We start from the raw sequence: 14,980 nt of genomic DNA, 5'->3' as shown, positions 1-14,980 counted from the left end.
TTCGGCAAATGCTTGAAATATAGCGTCGCCCTCAGCAAAAATGATGAAACAATAAAATTGATAATCATTGTTGTTGAAGAAAAGATCCTCTAAAGGGGACACACCTAAAGTCGAACCGTCATCTCTCTGCTGAACGGAAGTTCTGACCTGAGCTCTCACGGTTTCGCATCTAACCCCTTTACAGATATCATCTGTCGTATACTCACCTGTAAGACTGAATATTGGGATCTGGATACGGGAGTATATTCAAGTAGTGGGACACGCGAATAAGTTTAAGTGCTTAAAACATTAATTTGTATCTCGAAACAGATGAACTTTGTGTGAAAATTTAAGTGGATCAGTATACTGACAATCTAGGTAAATTGTTTAAAACTTAAAATGAAATGAAGCTTAATGGTGTTGGTGATTTGTCTCAGAAACTGATATGATCCTCTTACACAAACTCACAAAAATATTGTCTGTAAATATTTCTTTATTGCATTTCATATTATATCAAAAATCCCAAAAAGATTTTAGTGTGTTTTAGCATAAATTTTGAAAAATCCAAAAAGATTTTCGGCAACTAGTGTTGAAGAGCTGATTTTCAAAATCTCAAGAGCTAAACATGACGAACAGGTTTGGGAAGATTGTGTTTATAAAGTTTTAACAATCTATCTTACAAGTGGTCATCAGATGTTTTTGAAAAAGGATATTCCTGCAAGTGGTTAATCAGAAACTATAAATGTTAGATCATTTTGTCATGTGTTCTACAAGTAGTAAGCAGAGTAGAAATTTTTAAAGTGAAAACTTATGTTTTGGGTAGAGTTTTTGTGCAGGATAAAAACTAGGTGATCTTGGGATAAAGGATTGGGAGCTGAGTTAATCGATCCTGAGAAGCTTGTGATTGAAGAGAGCCAGGATTTCGATTCAGAGCAAAGTATAAGCCAGGCAACGATCTTGAATTTGTGAAAGCCATATTGCGATCCAAGCTTACGGAGAGGGGGAGTCTGAATGACAAAGAGCCAAGTTCTGATCCTGAGATTGCTGATGCTGATGAATTCAACATTCGAGGAGGAGAGTATTTATTTGAGAGAGTTTGTTGGTGATAGAAAGAGAAAAGAGAAGATTTGAGGATGCTTACAGCGTCAGATACTTCAAAGAGAAGCCCAAAGGCTGATAAAGACTGAAGATGCGAAGACTCGACACTGAAGACTCCATCAACATCCGAGGGGGAGTTTGTTGGTGCATCCGTCTGTCAACTTCGTCTTGTATCGAGTCTTGTATTTAGATAATTAGATCAGGGCACGAAAAACGAGAAAGTGGATATTAGGAGTGATTCCGCTTGAAATGCCAATATGTCAATTTCAAGCGAAATCAACATATTTTCTTATTCCGCTCGAGTTAAACTTCTGATTCTGCTTGAATCAATGTAAGTGATTCCGCTTGAAACGTGTTCAAGCGAAATCACGTGGCCTATATATATGGTCATTCAAGCGAAATCAGTAATCAGTTGTTCCGGTTTTGCCACGAAGTGCTGCCGAAGTGTCGAATCGCTGTAAACATCATTATTGCAATAAAAACGACAGTTTAAAGTGTATACTTGTTGAATTGAACTCAGTTTCTTAGTTTCCGCCTCTGAAACTGAGATAAACTCTTCTGATCGACTCGCTCGGGTCTGAAAACGATCCTACAAGTGGTATCAGAGCACGTTGTATCGAGTCTTATTCTAGATTGTTAGATCAGGGCACGTTATACGAGAAAATAGGATTTAGGAGTGTTTAAATCTGATTTCGCTTGAACTGACTTGATTCCGCTTGAAATGTCAAATGACTGTTTCAAGCGAAATCACAATCAAGTGATTCCGCTTGAAATGGTTCTTGACACTTTCAAGCGGAATACCAAGCCTATATATAGTCATCTCGAGCGAAATCATAGATCAGTTGTGTAATTCCGGTACCGAGGTGCTGCCGAAGTGCCGTCTGATTGTAAACAGTTGCAGATCAATATACAAGGCATATTAAAGTGTATTAAGCTGTTTTCCACATATGTTTCTTAGTTTCCACCTCTGAAACAGATTAGAACCCCTCTGAACGACTCGTTCGGGTCCGTACACGATCCTACAAGTGGTATCAGAGCTCAGGAGGAGGAGTTCTGCAGAATTCAGCTGGATTTCATCGTGTTTTCTTATTTTCTACACCTTCTTTTCAAAATCAACAAGATTTTACGGTTAAAATCGGCCAAATTTTTCATATATTGTGTAAAACTGCATGTTATCAAACCCTTGAGAGTTTCAATTCAAAATTCAGCCTAAAAATGGTAAAAATGGACCCAAGTGTTAATTCCGCTTGAATAAGCAGTTGTGGTTTCGCTTGAAAATTGACTATTCCGCTTGAAAATTTCAAGCGAAATCTGTTATTTCGCTCGAAATTATGTCTGATTCCGCTTCAAGGACCTATTCCGCTTGAAAGGTTTCAAGCGAAATCAGTGATTTCGCTCGAATCATCTGATTCCGCTCGAAAAGCCTTATTCCGCTTGAAATTCAAGCGAAATCAGGTTATTTTGCTTTAACATCTTATTCCGCTTGAAACTTAATCTCGCTTGAAGTTGTCTTTTCAGGTGATTCCGCTTGAACAGGGTTTGTGGTTGAACGTTTTGATTTCGCTTGAACGGATTCCGCTTGTACAAGATATTCCACTTAAGAAGTGTTGTTTTTGAAAAACGTGTTACCGAATCATGGAAGAAGAGTTCTATAACGCATTTGCCACATCCCCGAGTACTCCGTCTGCTATTGCTCAAAACATGAACTTAGAAAACGAAACCGGAACTTTACAAAAACCCCCCGAAACTTATGGGAATTGAGGAGTATCATGGATGGAAAAATCGTTTTGAGAACTGGGTTCAGGCAAACCATCTAAGAGCTTGGGAAAGCATTGAAACAAAATATATTAGACCACAGAATGCTTTGAATCAGGACAAACTTATCTTTGAACTTACAGACAAAGAGAGAGATAGTTATAAAGGAGAAAAAATGATGATAAGCCTGTTACAACAAGCTATAAAAGAAGATATATTTGTGTTGCTTCAACATGATGATAGTGCTTATTCTATATGGAAGGCACTTGAGAAGAAGTTTAAAGGAAGTACAGAGATGCTCAAAAGTAAAGCTTCTTTGTTGAAAAAAGAATTTGAGTTGTTTACCAGTATGCCTGGGGAAACTACAAAGACTCTCATTGAGAGATATTGTCATCTTGTGCGTACCATGACTCAGTTGAAAATTACTAAAACTCCAGCAGAATGGGTTGAAAAGCTAGCCGACGCATTACCACAGAAGGAATGGGGCACTTATCTCATGATCTTAAAGAATTCTGGAGAGTTTAGTAGGTTGTCAATTGCTCAGTTTATTGAAAAGCTTGAGGCACAGGATCTTGAGCAGCAAAAGATAGTCAGAATGAACAGCTCGAGTCATCAACAAGATATCAAACTGTACTACAAAGGAAATGTTCAAAATGTTGAAGCTAGCCCAAAGATCCAAACCGCGTTTAGTGCAGGAAATTCATCTGGATCAGTCAGTCAAAGTTCAGTCAACACTAGTGGATTTTCAAATGTTAATCCTCCAAGTGTTCAAAGTGTAACTGCTGGTGTGGGCATATGATTCAATGCAATGTGGCTTTACATCTTCAAAATGGACAAAATTTTTCGGAAGAAGTTGTGAAAAATCATATGGCATTACTGGTTACTGCGTTGGAATCTTACGAAGGATTGATTGCTGGAAGAATTGGCAATCCGATGCTGACAAAGGAAGATTACGACCAGGTTGATGCAGAGGAATTGGAGCTTATGGATATAAAATGGGCTTTAGCAAGTGTTCTGAGGCGAGCTGAAAAGTTCAAAATGATAACAGGAAGAAATGACTTTTTGGATGCTCACCTTTCAGCTTTAGGTTTTGATAAATCTAAAGTTACTTGTTTTAAATGCAGAGAGAAAGGTCACTTCAAAAGAGAGTACAAAAATCAGGATCCTAGTGGAGCAAAGAATCCTTTCGGCAAAGAGGATTACTATCGTAAGGCTATATATCAACAAATCACCAATCAACCTCATCAACAAAAGGATTCACAAACTGCACATGGAAAAATGATCGAAGATGCAAATAAGAAAGCTTATTATGGCATTATTGATCAAGATGGTGAGAAAGTGGCTCCAGGTTTTAGCTGGGACAAGTATATTCCAGCTGATCCAAATGTTAAAGCTTTTATTGCTCAGATTGTTCAAAAGCCAGAGTTGATGAAGGAATGGATAGCTATGTTATCTGATGATGAGAAAAATCAAGATGAAGAATTAGTTTCTTCTGAGAACAGTGCAACAGAAAGCAGTGATGATGATGAAGAAATTGAACAAATAAATGTTGGAAAAACTCATTTATCTTCTGACAGTTTTGAATTTTATTTTGCAGATAAGCTGAAGAAACTCAAAGAGAGAAAAGCTGCAAAAGAAATGAAAGAAATCAAGATTGTTGAGAAGATAGTTGAAGTGGAGAAGATAGTGGAAGTAGAGAAGATTGTGGAGGTCGAAAAGATTGTTGAAGTCACAAAACCACGTCTTACATGTTTGGAATCCTGCAAACAATGTGAAGAAAAAGATGAGAGGTTTAGTGAATCAGAAAAGTTGAAAGAAAAGTTGTTGTTTGATGTTAAGAATGTGAAAGAGTCGTACGATGTTTTGAATAGAACTGTGAATAGTTTGCAGAAAACAAATTCGGAGAGAGAAGATGCTTTAAAGATGATGTATGCAACAATGATGTCGAAGCAGAAAGAGATAAATTTTTATATTGAAGAATGTGCGAAACAGAAGCAAGAGTTAGAAACTGAGAAAGCAGAAAATGAAAGAATCAGACGTTTACTAAGAAGTTATACAAGTTCTGGTTACTTAATTGACCGAATTTATCCAACTGTTGTAGGTTTTGAAGCATTTAAAGACGAACAACCAAAGAAGAAAAAGGTACTGGTAAGAAACAGAGTGTCTGTTATAATAAGTGTCCGCCTCCAATTTGGGAAGGGTTATTCGCTTAGAAAACCGAATGAGGAACAAGTGAAAAAGGCAGTCAATATAAAGTTAGAGTCCGAGTTAACTGATGTATTACCAGACAATATTGACATCACATTCACAGCGTCCGACATAGATCATGAGTCCGAATTAATAAAAAGAGTGGTCGATCAGGTGTTGGATAAGGATGAGGAGTCCGAAGGTTCGTGTTTGTCAAAAACCATAATGTCTGTTTATAGTAAAAGTTCAAAAACGTCGGGAAAACGGGTTTATAGTAAAGAATTTTTATTGTCAAAATCTAATTTGAATGACGAAACATTTGAAGTCGCATATACTTTGAATGATTCTGAAAAATTATATTTTGATAAAGAGTTTCCAATAAGAGGTGTAAAAACTAAATTCATCAAAAAGGTTTTCAAATTAACAGAAATTAATATTTCTGAAATAAAAGATTTACATCTTTCTGAAAAACCTAAAAAATACACCTCAAGGGTTAAACAAAGGATAAACAAGAAAATGGGTTGCAATTATGGTTTAGATTTTCGAAAGAAATCCAACCATAATGGTAATTTTAAAAAGAAAGGATTAGGTTTTATTCCTCCAGAAAACTATAAAAATGAGAAAATTTCTAAAAATACAAAATTTGTTTCAGGCCCGTCTGCGGAGGAGGAAAAGAAAAGCTCATTCTGGAGACAATCAAATCAAGAATTTCTTGCTGAGAAGAAGAAAAATGAAGCTCATCAGCGAAGAGAGACCAGAACCTGTTTTAGATGCAATGAAGTTGGTCACACTGCATGGAACTGTCCATTAGCAGAAAAAACTAAACAGGGAGTTTCTGGAAAACTAAAAGAAGTGGTTGTTGATAAAACCGAACCACCAACTGAGAAATTTAAAGTGTTTGAAAATTCAACATATGAAGTTGGTGAATGTTCAAAGAGATTTTACAGGAGAAGTGTGAAGCTTGACAACCAAAAGTGGGTTGTTAAGAAAACTGAAGTAAAATCTGACGATGAGTCTGATTCCACAAAATCAGAGGAGCCACATGTTGTTAAAAAGGGTGAAAACTCAGTTCCTCCAATGGATGATGAGAAAATTTTCCACCATCGAGGACTGAAAATTTTAAACAAAAGATTGGGAAAGTTGAGATCTCGAATCAATTTTATTCTGAGAAGAATGAATTTGATGTTGAGAAAACTTTTAATGGAAATGTAAAGAAAATTTTTGGAAAGATGATCGATGGGAAGGTTAAAGGGGTAAAAGACTTTTATGCTACAAAGAAAGCAACCTACACCCCGACTGCAGATGAGTTGGTATCACCCAAGGCTGGTCAGGGTTGGGTGGACATTTTCTTTCATTGAAAAACCTGATTTGCCGGAGATCCCAAGTTTGTAATCGCGGATCAGGAATCGGCATCTTTCTTAGAAAATATTTTTGAAAAATTGTAAATTTTGGCAAGTCACACTGCAGGAATTGCCGGAGCTTCCAGGTTGGTAAGTGTGATGCAGGAATCGGCATTTTTATGGTTGAATGAATTCGCGTAGATGTTTTATTCCTACATGTGGTTAAATGGTTTGGATAAACTTACAAGTGGTAAAAGGTTGGATCTTATTAATGATTCGTCAAGGTCATTAAGTTGAACTTGATGTAATCTTCATGCATGTGATATTTCTGAAAAAGCAAGATGATGAACCCCGAACCTAAAAGTGGTTAAAACAAAACTTATTTTCCAGAAAAACCATTTTGATTAAAACAAACTTAAGTGTTTTGAAATCTAAATGGGAAAATAGTTTGTTGAAAGGGGGGGTTCTGATTGTATATGCCAAGTGAATGGCAAATTGAAGCGATTGGATATCAGTTTGTCAACTTTCTGTATAGTTTGTTTTCAAATTTCTTTAAATGTATTTGAATTTTAGGGGGAGTAAGAAAATTTCAGAAAATCCAAAAACATTAGAAAATTTGAAAAAGCCAAAAACATGATAAAATCAAAAATGAGTTTTGTTGTGAAAAGAGGAAATGATAGTACATCAGTGGACTGTCACAACATGCTAAAGAAATGGAAAGTCAAAAATGTGATAAACAATCTCACTGATGATATGCCAGTAGGTTTTTGCACATTTAGTATATTGTGACGAGATATAAACCTAAATTCAAACTTACTTATATCGTGGGTAACATTTCTTGGATATATAGTTAACCCCTGAAATCTTGTTTGAAAGGTCCCTCTTTCTGAGATACTAGGTCTTTATACTCAGTGATATCTGGGGTATTATCCCGGGACTTCTGCTGAATGGAAATTCTGACCTAGTCCCCGTATAATACTTTGCAAAATGCTTTGAAATATAAGCTCGCCCTCAGCAAAAATGATGAAACAATAAAATTGATAATCATTGCTGTTGAAGAAAAGATCCTCTAAAGGGGACACACCAAAAGTCGAGCCGTCATCTCTCTGCTGAACGGAAGTTCTGACCTGAGCTCTCACGGTTTCGCATCTAACCCCTTTACAGATATCATCTGTGGTATACTCACTTGTAAGACTGAATATTGGGATCTGGATACGGGAGTGTATTCAAGTGGTGGGACACGCGAATAAGTTTAAGTTCTTAAGACATTAATCTCGTATCTCGAAGCAGTTGAACTTTGTGTGAAAATTTAAGTGGACCTATATACTGACAATCTAAGTGAATTGTTTAGAACTTAAAATGAAATAAGCTTAATGGTGTTAGTGATTTGTCTCATAAACTGATATGATCCTCTTACACAAACTCTCAAAAATATTGTCTGTAAATATTTTATTACTGAATGTTCATTTCATTTCAAAATTCAAAAAGATTTTCGGTGTGTTTTAGCATAAATTTTGAAAAATTCAAAAAGATTTTCGACAACTGATGTTGGAAAGCTGATTTTCAAAATTCCGAGTGCTGAACATGATGAACAGGCTTGGGAGTGTGTGATTTGGAAAGAAAATGATATTCTTACAAGTGGTTCATCAGAAATTTTAATGATAAATCATTTTAAGTTTATATCTACAAGTGGTTAACAGAGTTTCTAAAATTGTTATATCTTATCTTTTATGAAACTTATATTTTGGGTAGAGAATATGCAGGTGAGCCAGGTTGCAATACCTGAATCTGTGAATACGTGTGTAGAGCTTGAGTCAGACTACGATCCCAGCACAAGTTGAGGGGCAGTCTGTTAGAGAAAGAGAGTCTGAAGATGCAAAAGCTAGGAAGTTGATCCTGAAAGATTAGTTGAAAAAGTTAGAGTGAAGGAAGCCCGAAGACTGATAAAGACTGAAGATGCGAAGACTCGACACTTAAGACTCGTCAACATCTGAGGGGGAGTCTTTTTATTTTCCAAGTTAAAATCGCCACGAACAACTGTGTCTAAACTCAGATAAAAACAAGGTTTAACCAACATACAAGCAGCCAAAGCAAGAAGATATCATTCCCAAGAAGACTTGGGTGATTTAGCAATATCATCCTTGATCCATTTTTGAAGTTGTTTAATAACAAAGAAATACTGGAACGCTAAGATGAGATGAATGAACACTTTCCCTCTTTCATTTGCATTCGGGCCATCAATCAGCTTTTGGTCAACAAAAATGCTTTTGCTTTCGTTTGTAGCAACGTTTGTGATGGTTTCAACTATGCTGGGAATCCAAACAGTATCATTTGGGAGAATCTTTTCTCCATTGTCGTTTTTATTACACCTGCTGTTGTTCTCAACCAAGACAACCGGAATCGCATGATCCTGAATTTCATGTTTCTTGAAGCGGGCCCCAGAGTCTACAACTTTAAGAACGGCTTCTGATCTTCTTGCAAAAAAGTCATCGTAACTAAGACAATCTGGTGGCGTAAGTTGAGCATGCGTTAACACTACAACTCCTTTACGCCATATTTCCTTGCCGAAACTCTCGGTTATTGCCTTTACAATTTGTCTGTCCAGATTATCCACTCTATAGGAATCCAACCGGTCAACGTATAACAAAACATCTATGGTTATGTTCAAAAGAAACCTTTTGATGAGTTGCAGGGCCTGATCGTTGACGTATCCTCCTTCAACAATGCCAGGTGTGTCAATGATGTTCAATGTGAACCCTGAGCGCTCACGGCAAAACCATTACGGGCCGTGGTACATCCGACTGAAATGCACTGACTGCAACTGCGCGTTCCCCAAGAATGGAGTTCACAGTGGAAGATTTCCCGACACCACCCTTCCCCATTACAAGAATCGTCAACTTCGTCTTGAACTTCGTCTGTCAATTTCGTCTTGTATCGAGTCTTGTATTTAGATAATTAGATCAGGGCACGAAAAACGAGAAAGTGGATATTAGGAGTGATTCCTCTTGAAATGACAATATGTCAATTTCAAGCGAAATCAACATATTTTCTTATTCTGCTCGAGTTAAACTTCTGAATCCGCTTGAATCAATGTAAGTGATTCCGCTTGAAACGTGTTCAAGCGAAATCACGTGGCCTATATATATGGTCATTCAAGTGAAATCAGTAATCAGTTGTTCCGGTTTTGCCACGAAGTGCTGCCGAAGTGTCGAATTGCTGTAAACGTCATTATTGCAATAAAAACGACAGTTTAAAGTGTAATACTTGCTGAATTGAACTTAGTTTCTTAGTTTCCGCCTCTGAAACTGAGATAAACTCTTCTGATCGACTCGTTCGGGTCTGAAAACGATCCTACATTATGTAATAAAATTGACACAATTTAAATTTTAGAATAATATTTTATTAGAAAAATAGAAAAATGGTATTCGAAATTTAAAGTAGGATGAAATTTAGTATTAGCTCATTATTCATTTATTTATTTAATTAATATAAAATAAATTTGGAAGTGAGGCGAGAAAATCATAAAATAAATGCTTACAATTAATGATAGGTGTCACACATTAATGTTTTATTATATATTTAGATTGATATAAATAGATTATTTCTATTGTAGTAAAATTTGTTAACGAAGTCTCAATAAATTTAACCCTTTATATAAAACTTGTAAATATAACGAAGTCCCAATAAATATAACCCTTTATTTAAAGGGGTAACTTTGTAGAATAGTAACCAAGTTTCAAAAGTGTTCCAATTAGGTCACTCAAGTTTCATAAGTGTTCCAATCGGGTCACTCAACATTCATTCTTCATTAAATTAAGGGTTTTTTCATCAATTTCATAGATAACCGTGGTGATGTGGATTTTTGTTTCTTTTTTCTCTTTATTTGATGCTAACGTCGAGTAATGACGTGGATTGTAACTTGTTTTTTTAATTTTTAATGTAATTAAATGGTTTTTATTTTTAATAAATATAATTTCATATATTAAAATAATTCGACCCCAACATCTTATGCTCCATTGTTTTCACGACACGTGGAAAAAAAGACATGACTCGATTTGAATGTTAAGTTATCTAATTGTGACAAAAACGACATCAGTGACCTAATTAGAACACTTTTAAAACTTGGTTACTATTCTATGAAATATTCCCTTATTTAAATCTTACAAATGTAGAAATGATAAATAATATTAGTTAATTTTATTTTAAGTTTCGTAAAATCGATTTGATAACAAACTAAACTAAACGTTCAAATATATAGTTAATATCAAGAGTAAATTACGATTTTGGCCCCTGTGATATCACTGTTACCCTTTTAGCCTAAAAATGAATCTTTTAACATCTGAGCCCCCAACGTCTTTCTTTCTAACCCTTTTGGCCCCTAACACTAACCCTATCCATTTACTTTTAGGGGCTAAAAGGATTAGAAAAAAGACGTTGGGGTCCAAAAGGGTTAGAAAAAAAGACGTTGAGTGCTCAGATGTTAAAAAATTCCTTTTGGGACTAAAATGGTAAAAGTGATATAACCAAATGGGCCAAAATCGTAATTTACTCTAATATCAAATTAGATAACTAAGTTTGAATTAGAAGTAAATAAATAAATATAAAAGTAATAATTAAACTAAATAATATTTAGTAGGATGGTTATCTATAATTAATTAGAAAAAATTAAATTAAAATAATAATTATCTATAAGACATGGCTTAATATGATGACAATATATAGAGTATAGATATAGTTTGGGCATGCATATTAGAGTTAGAAAATATACAATAAAGTTCATTTTCTTCGCTAAGAGCTTGGATATATTAAACTGTGTTAAGTAATAGCAATACTATACCATTGTCAGCGACCACCAATACTGGAAAAGCTCATAAAAACAAAACAAATAAAAACGGGGAAAAATAACGCCGAGTGAAAAGCAGACGTAAAATCTTTGAATCACGCACGCTCGTTGCTGAGAAATTAAACCAAAACGTAAAACATAGAAAAAAATAAATAAGTCCATCCAGGACCCGCGTGTTGGACGAACTTGTCAAACACAGAAAAATAGATGTGATGCTACGGCCCAATCAAACGGGAAAAATATACGAAAAAATGTTAAACCCCACACACACGTTGCGGTGCGTTAACTCACAAAATTTAGAACGAAACGAATATGGTGGACCAAAATTGAAAATAAAAAAAGAGTTGGGATTAAATTGCAAATGATGAAAAACTTTAGGTTAAAAGTAAAAAAACAAAGGGTCTAAATTGTAAAATTGAAGTTATTTATTAATTTTAGATAAAGATAAGGATAAAAATAAGTAATATCTATATATTGGTCATTAATTAATATTAATATTAAAAGAAACTTATTAAAAAAAATATAAATAAAATTTATGAGGTTGAAGGAGAGAATGACATGTGTCATTATTTGGAGTCTTTTATTATATTAGATACTTAACATAGAAAAAATAACTTAGAACGTGATCCTTTATTTTCATTTTATATTAAAAATATAGTTTGGGCATGCATATTAGAGGTAGAAAATATACAATAAAGTTCATTTTCTTCGCTAAGAGCTTGGATATATTAAGTTCATGAAAAAAAATAAATAAATAAATCAACGTTATTTTTTAAAATAAGAGCACGTTTATTTCAAAACCAATAATATAATGTTGAGAACTGCAAGAAACACATAATAAATTTGTGCATATTCCCTTAAGTGCAACACATAAGACATTTATATAACCACGTGCCCCTCTGTCTTTGGATTCTCGCAATTCTCAACATAGATTCCGAAAAGAATACCTCCCTATAAAGAAGAGCACTACTTCGTTGTCAAATATGAATTGTGCAATGAACCAACATGTTTTTGTCCATTTTGCCTTTGGCACATTTGGCTCCCTAGCGCCAGAAGCTATCCAATTCCTGGCCAGGGTTTAACGGGTCATCCACAACAATTGCTCAGCCTCAGGGGGGGACGGGGTTTTGTCTTTGGTAGATTAGGGTTTGCAATTCAGAAAGGGGTGGCGACGCAGCTTGTTGCCCGTCTACCTTCTGTTTTGATGTAACTTGGCAAGTATGAATGAGATAAGCTTATACGTTTTCGATGAAAAAAAGAAAATATATGGCTTCATTGGATAGAGACCGATTTTGTTCCATAATTGAACCCGAACACATTTGATTTTTTTTTTGTCTCCAATTAGACCCACTGTTATGGGGCGGTATGTGGCCCCATAGCGCCGGAGAACATCGGGACGAAGGGCGCTATAGCCCAAAAAAAGAAGAGGCGCCATATGCATAGCGGCGTCATGGGGGTGTTTGGTTTGATTATTTGACCGTTGAACGGTCATATGTATTAAAAAAAACAATTTTCAATCTATAAATAACTCCCAAATCTCCCATTTTTTTATAATTAATCATATATCATTCCCTTCTTCTCTATACATTTCTTTAAAAAGTGTTGAAGCTACTCCCACCCTATTAAAAAAATTGGTTCCCCATCGGAAGACTCGTTCACCAATATTTATATTTACCGAAGATTTTTTTTTCACCCGAAGAAAACGCGGAGGAGGAAGAAGCGGTTACGAGTGCATGTACTCTTGTGATACAAGCAATGGAGCACGTTCGGCCTACTCCCCCTCCACGGCCCATTTTGCGGCGCACCTATATCTTGCGAGATCGTGAAGCCGCGAACGAGCGTTTGATGAAAGACTATTTTGATCCCACACAATGGCGACGACGAAGAAGATTCCGAGGAAGAAGAAGTTGAGGAATTCGAAGACGAGAACTTTGAAGACGTAGGTTTGGATGCTGGAGAAAACGAAGAGGAAGAAGGAGACAACGACAACACGAAGAATAAAATTTATTTATTTTAGTGTAATGTTTTTTTTTACTTTAACGTTTTTTTTTATTTTAATATATTGTTTTTTATTAATGAAATGATTTTTAATTTTAGAAAACTTAGAAACTAATTAAAAAAAATGAAAATTAAATAATTGAGTAATGATGACAAAGGGGCTTTATGATTACGGCCTCAAGTTGCATAACGCTCTATAAAGCCCCGTGATGACGTGGCGTGCCACATGTCGCATAACGCCCACAAAGAGGCCTTATGAGTTATGACTACGGATGACCTTAGAAAGAATTCCCTTATTACGGCTTTGAAATTTTGAAATTTATGGTTGTATTTTCATCCTTTAGAAAGTAACTTTTTCTTGTTTATTTTTTTCTATCTATTAAGTCAAACGACATATTTCCTTTCATTCAAAACATATTAGAACGGTTAGATTTACTAGTTAAATGAATTGGACTGTTAAAACTAATATTTCATGTTCTTTTATTTGAGTTCAGTCACACTAAGGTTGTCGTAAGCTCTTCGCGATATGTTACAATATGATGAGTGATTATCAACGAACTATATAATAATAACTCTTAGTTTTTGACAGTAGAACAGTCAGTATTTCTGATTCGATTTTTAACCACTTTGAAAATAACCTATTAGTCACTCAAGTTGAACACTAGTATTGTCACGATGGTACATGATAGGCAACGATACACACACACACATATATATATATATGCATATTTATACAACAAAATTCACTATATAAAGGATTGTCGATAATGTCATTAAGATCTCACATGACAAACCGGGACGTGACCAGGCTCAACTGCATTTGAGGCCCAAAACAGATGAAAGAATCGAGACCTGTTTCAGAAAAAAAAAAAATTAATAATTACTTATATTTGATCCTATATTTATGAACTCCTATTTTCCTCTAATTTTCTATAGAATTCAAATACCCACAATTGTTATAGGTAAGAAAAAGGCATATTAAAAATTAAAAAGAACTTACATATACATATGAAGATAAAGTGAAAATAAAAGACTGGGTAAATTGGAAGCCTTGAAACATGGAAGGCCTAAAACAATAGCCTTATTTGGCTTATCCAAGAGCCGGCTCTGGACGTGACGACATATTTGTCATTCGTAAAAGGGTTCCTAGTACCCATGCTCATGTCAATTTATCTTTCCGTATTATGTCTCAACTATTAACAATAATGTCACAAGTGCCATTAAACATTTTAGTTGACCTGAGGAAAAATGGTCTTCTTTTCACCACCTAAAAAGCCTTAAAATTTACAGTCACTCAGCGCCATTTATTTATAGCCTTAATCTTAAAAGGATGCATTTATGTTTTTTAGGTTAAGGATAACAATCTAGACTAACTGAACGTTTAGTGCCCCTACATAGCCTCGTTGGGGAGCTAGTTCGTATCGATAAGGAACTACTTTGTGTCGGTTGAGAGTTGTTGCATCTGTCTAGTGTACATCTCCGTCATACCTACCTTAACTAATCATGCACTTTTAGTTTTTTTTTTTTCTTATTGTGGTTTGTTGAGGTGCTATTTCACTCAAATATGTTATTGTACAACACATGTAGATAGATTGGACTTCTTCAATGGATATCATGTTATGCCACAACATCCTGATCGCGAATTGTGCTACTTACACGTTATAAAAGATATGACAGTTTCTCGATATTCATGATGTTTCGCAATGTAATGTAACATCGGTGTTTGTCTTTTAGGTTTTGTATCTATTTCATGACGTAATAGAATGTTGTAGTATTGTAT

At 35.1% G+C, this 14,980-nt stretch overlaps 1 pseudogene; it reads right to left on the bottom strand.

Moving 5' to 3' along the window:
- Positions 1-8,370: 8,370 nt before the first annotated feature.
- On the bottom strand, positions 8,371-14,686 carry LOC110888212 (annotated as a pseudogene).
- Positions 14,687-14,980: the final 294 nt, after the last annotated feature.

Source organism: Helianthus annuus, chromosome 7 (genome assembly GCF_002127325.2).
Source record: "Helianthus annuus cultivar XRQ/B chromosome 7, HanXRQr2.0-SUNRISE, whole genome shotgun sequence".
Lineage (NCBI taxonomy): Eukaryota > Viridiplantae > Streptophyta > Magnoliopsida > Asterales > Asteraceae > Helianthus > Helianthus annuus.
The sequence above is the reverse complement of the archived record's forward strand: the minus strand, read 5'-3'. Positions and strand labels throughout refer to the sequence as shown.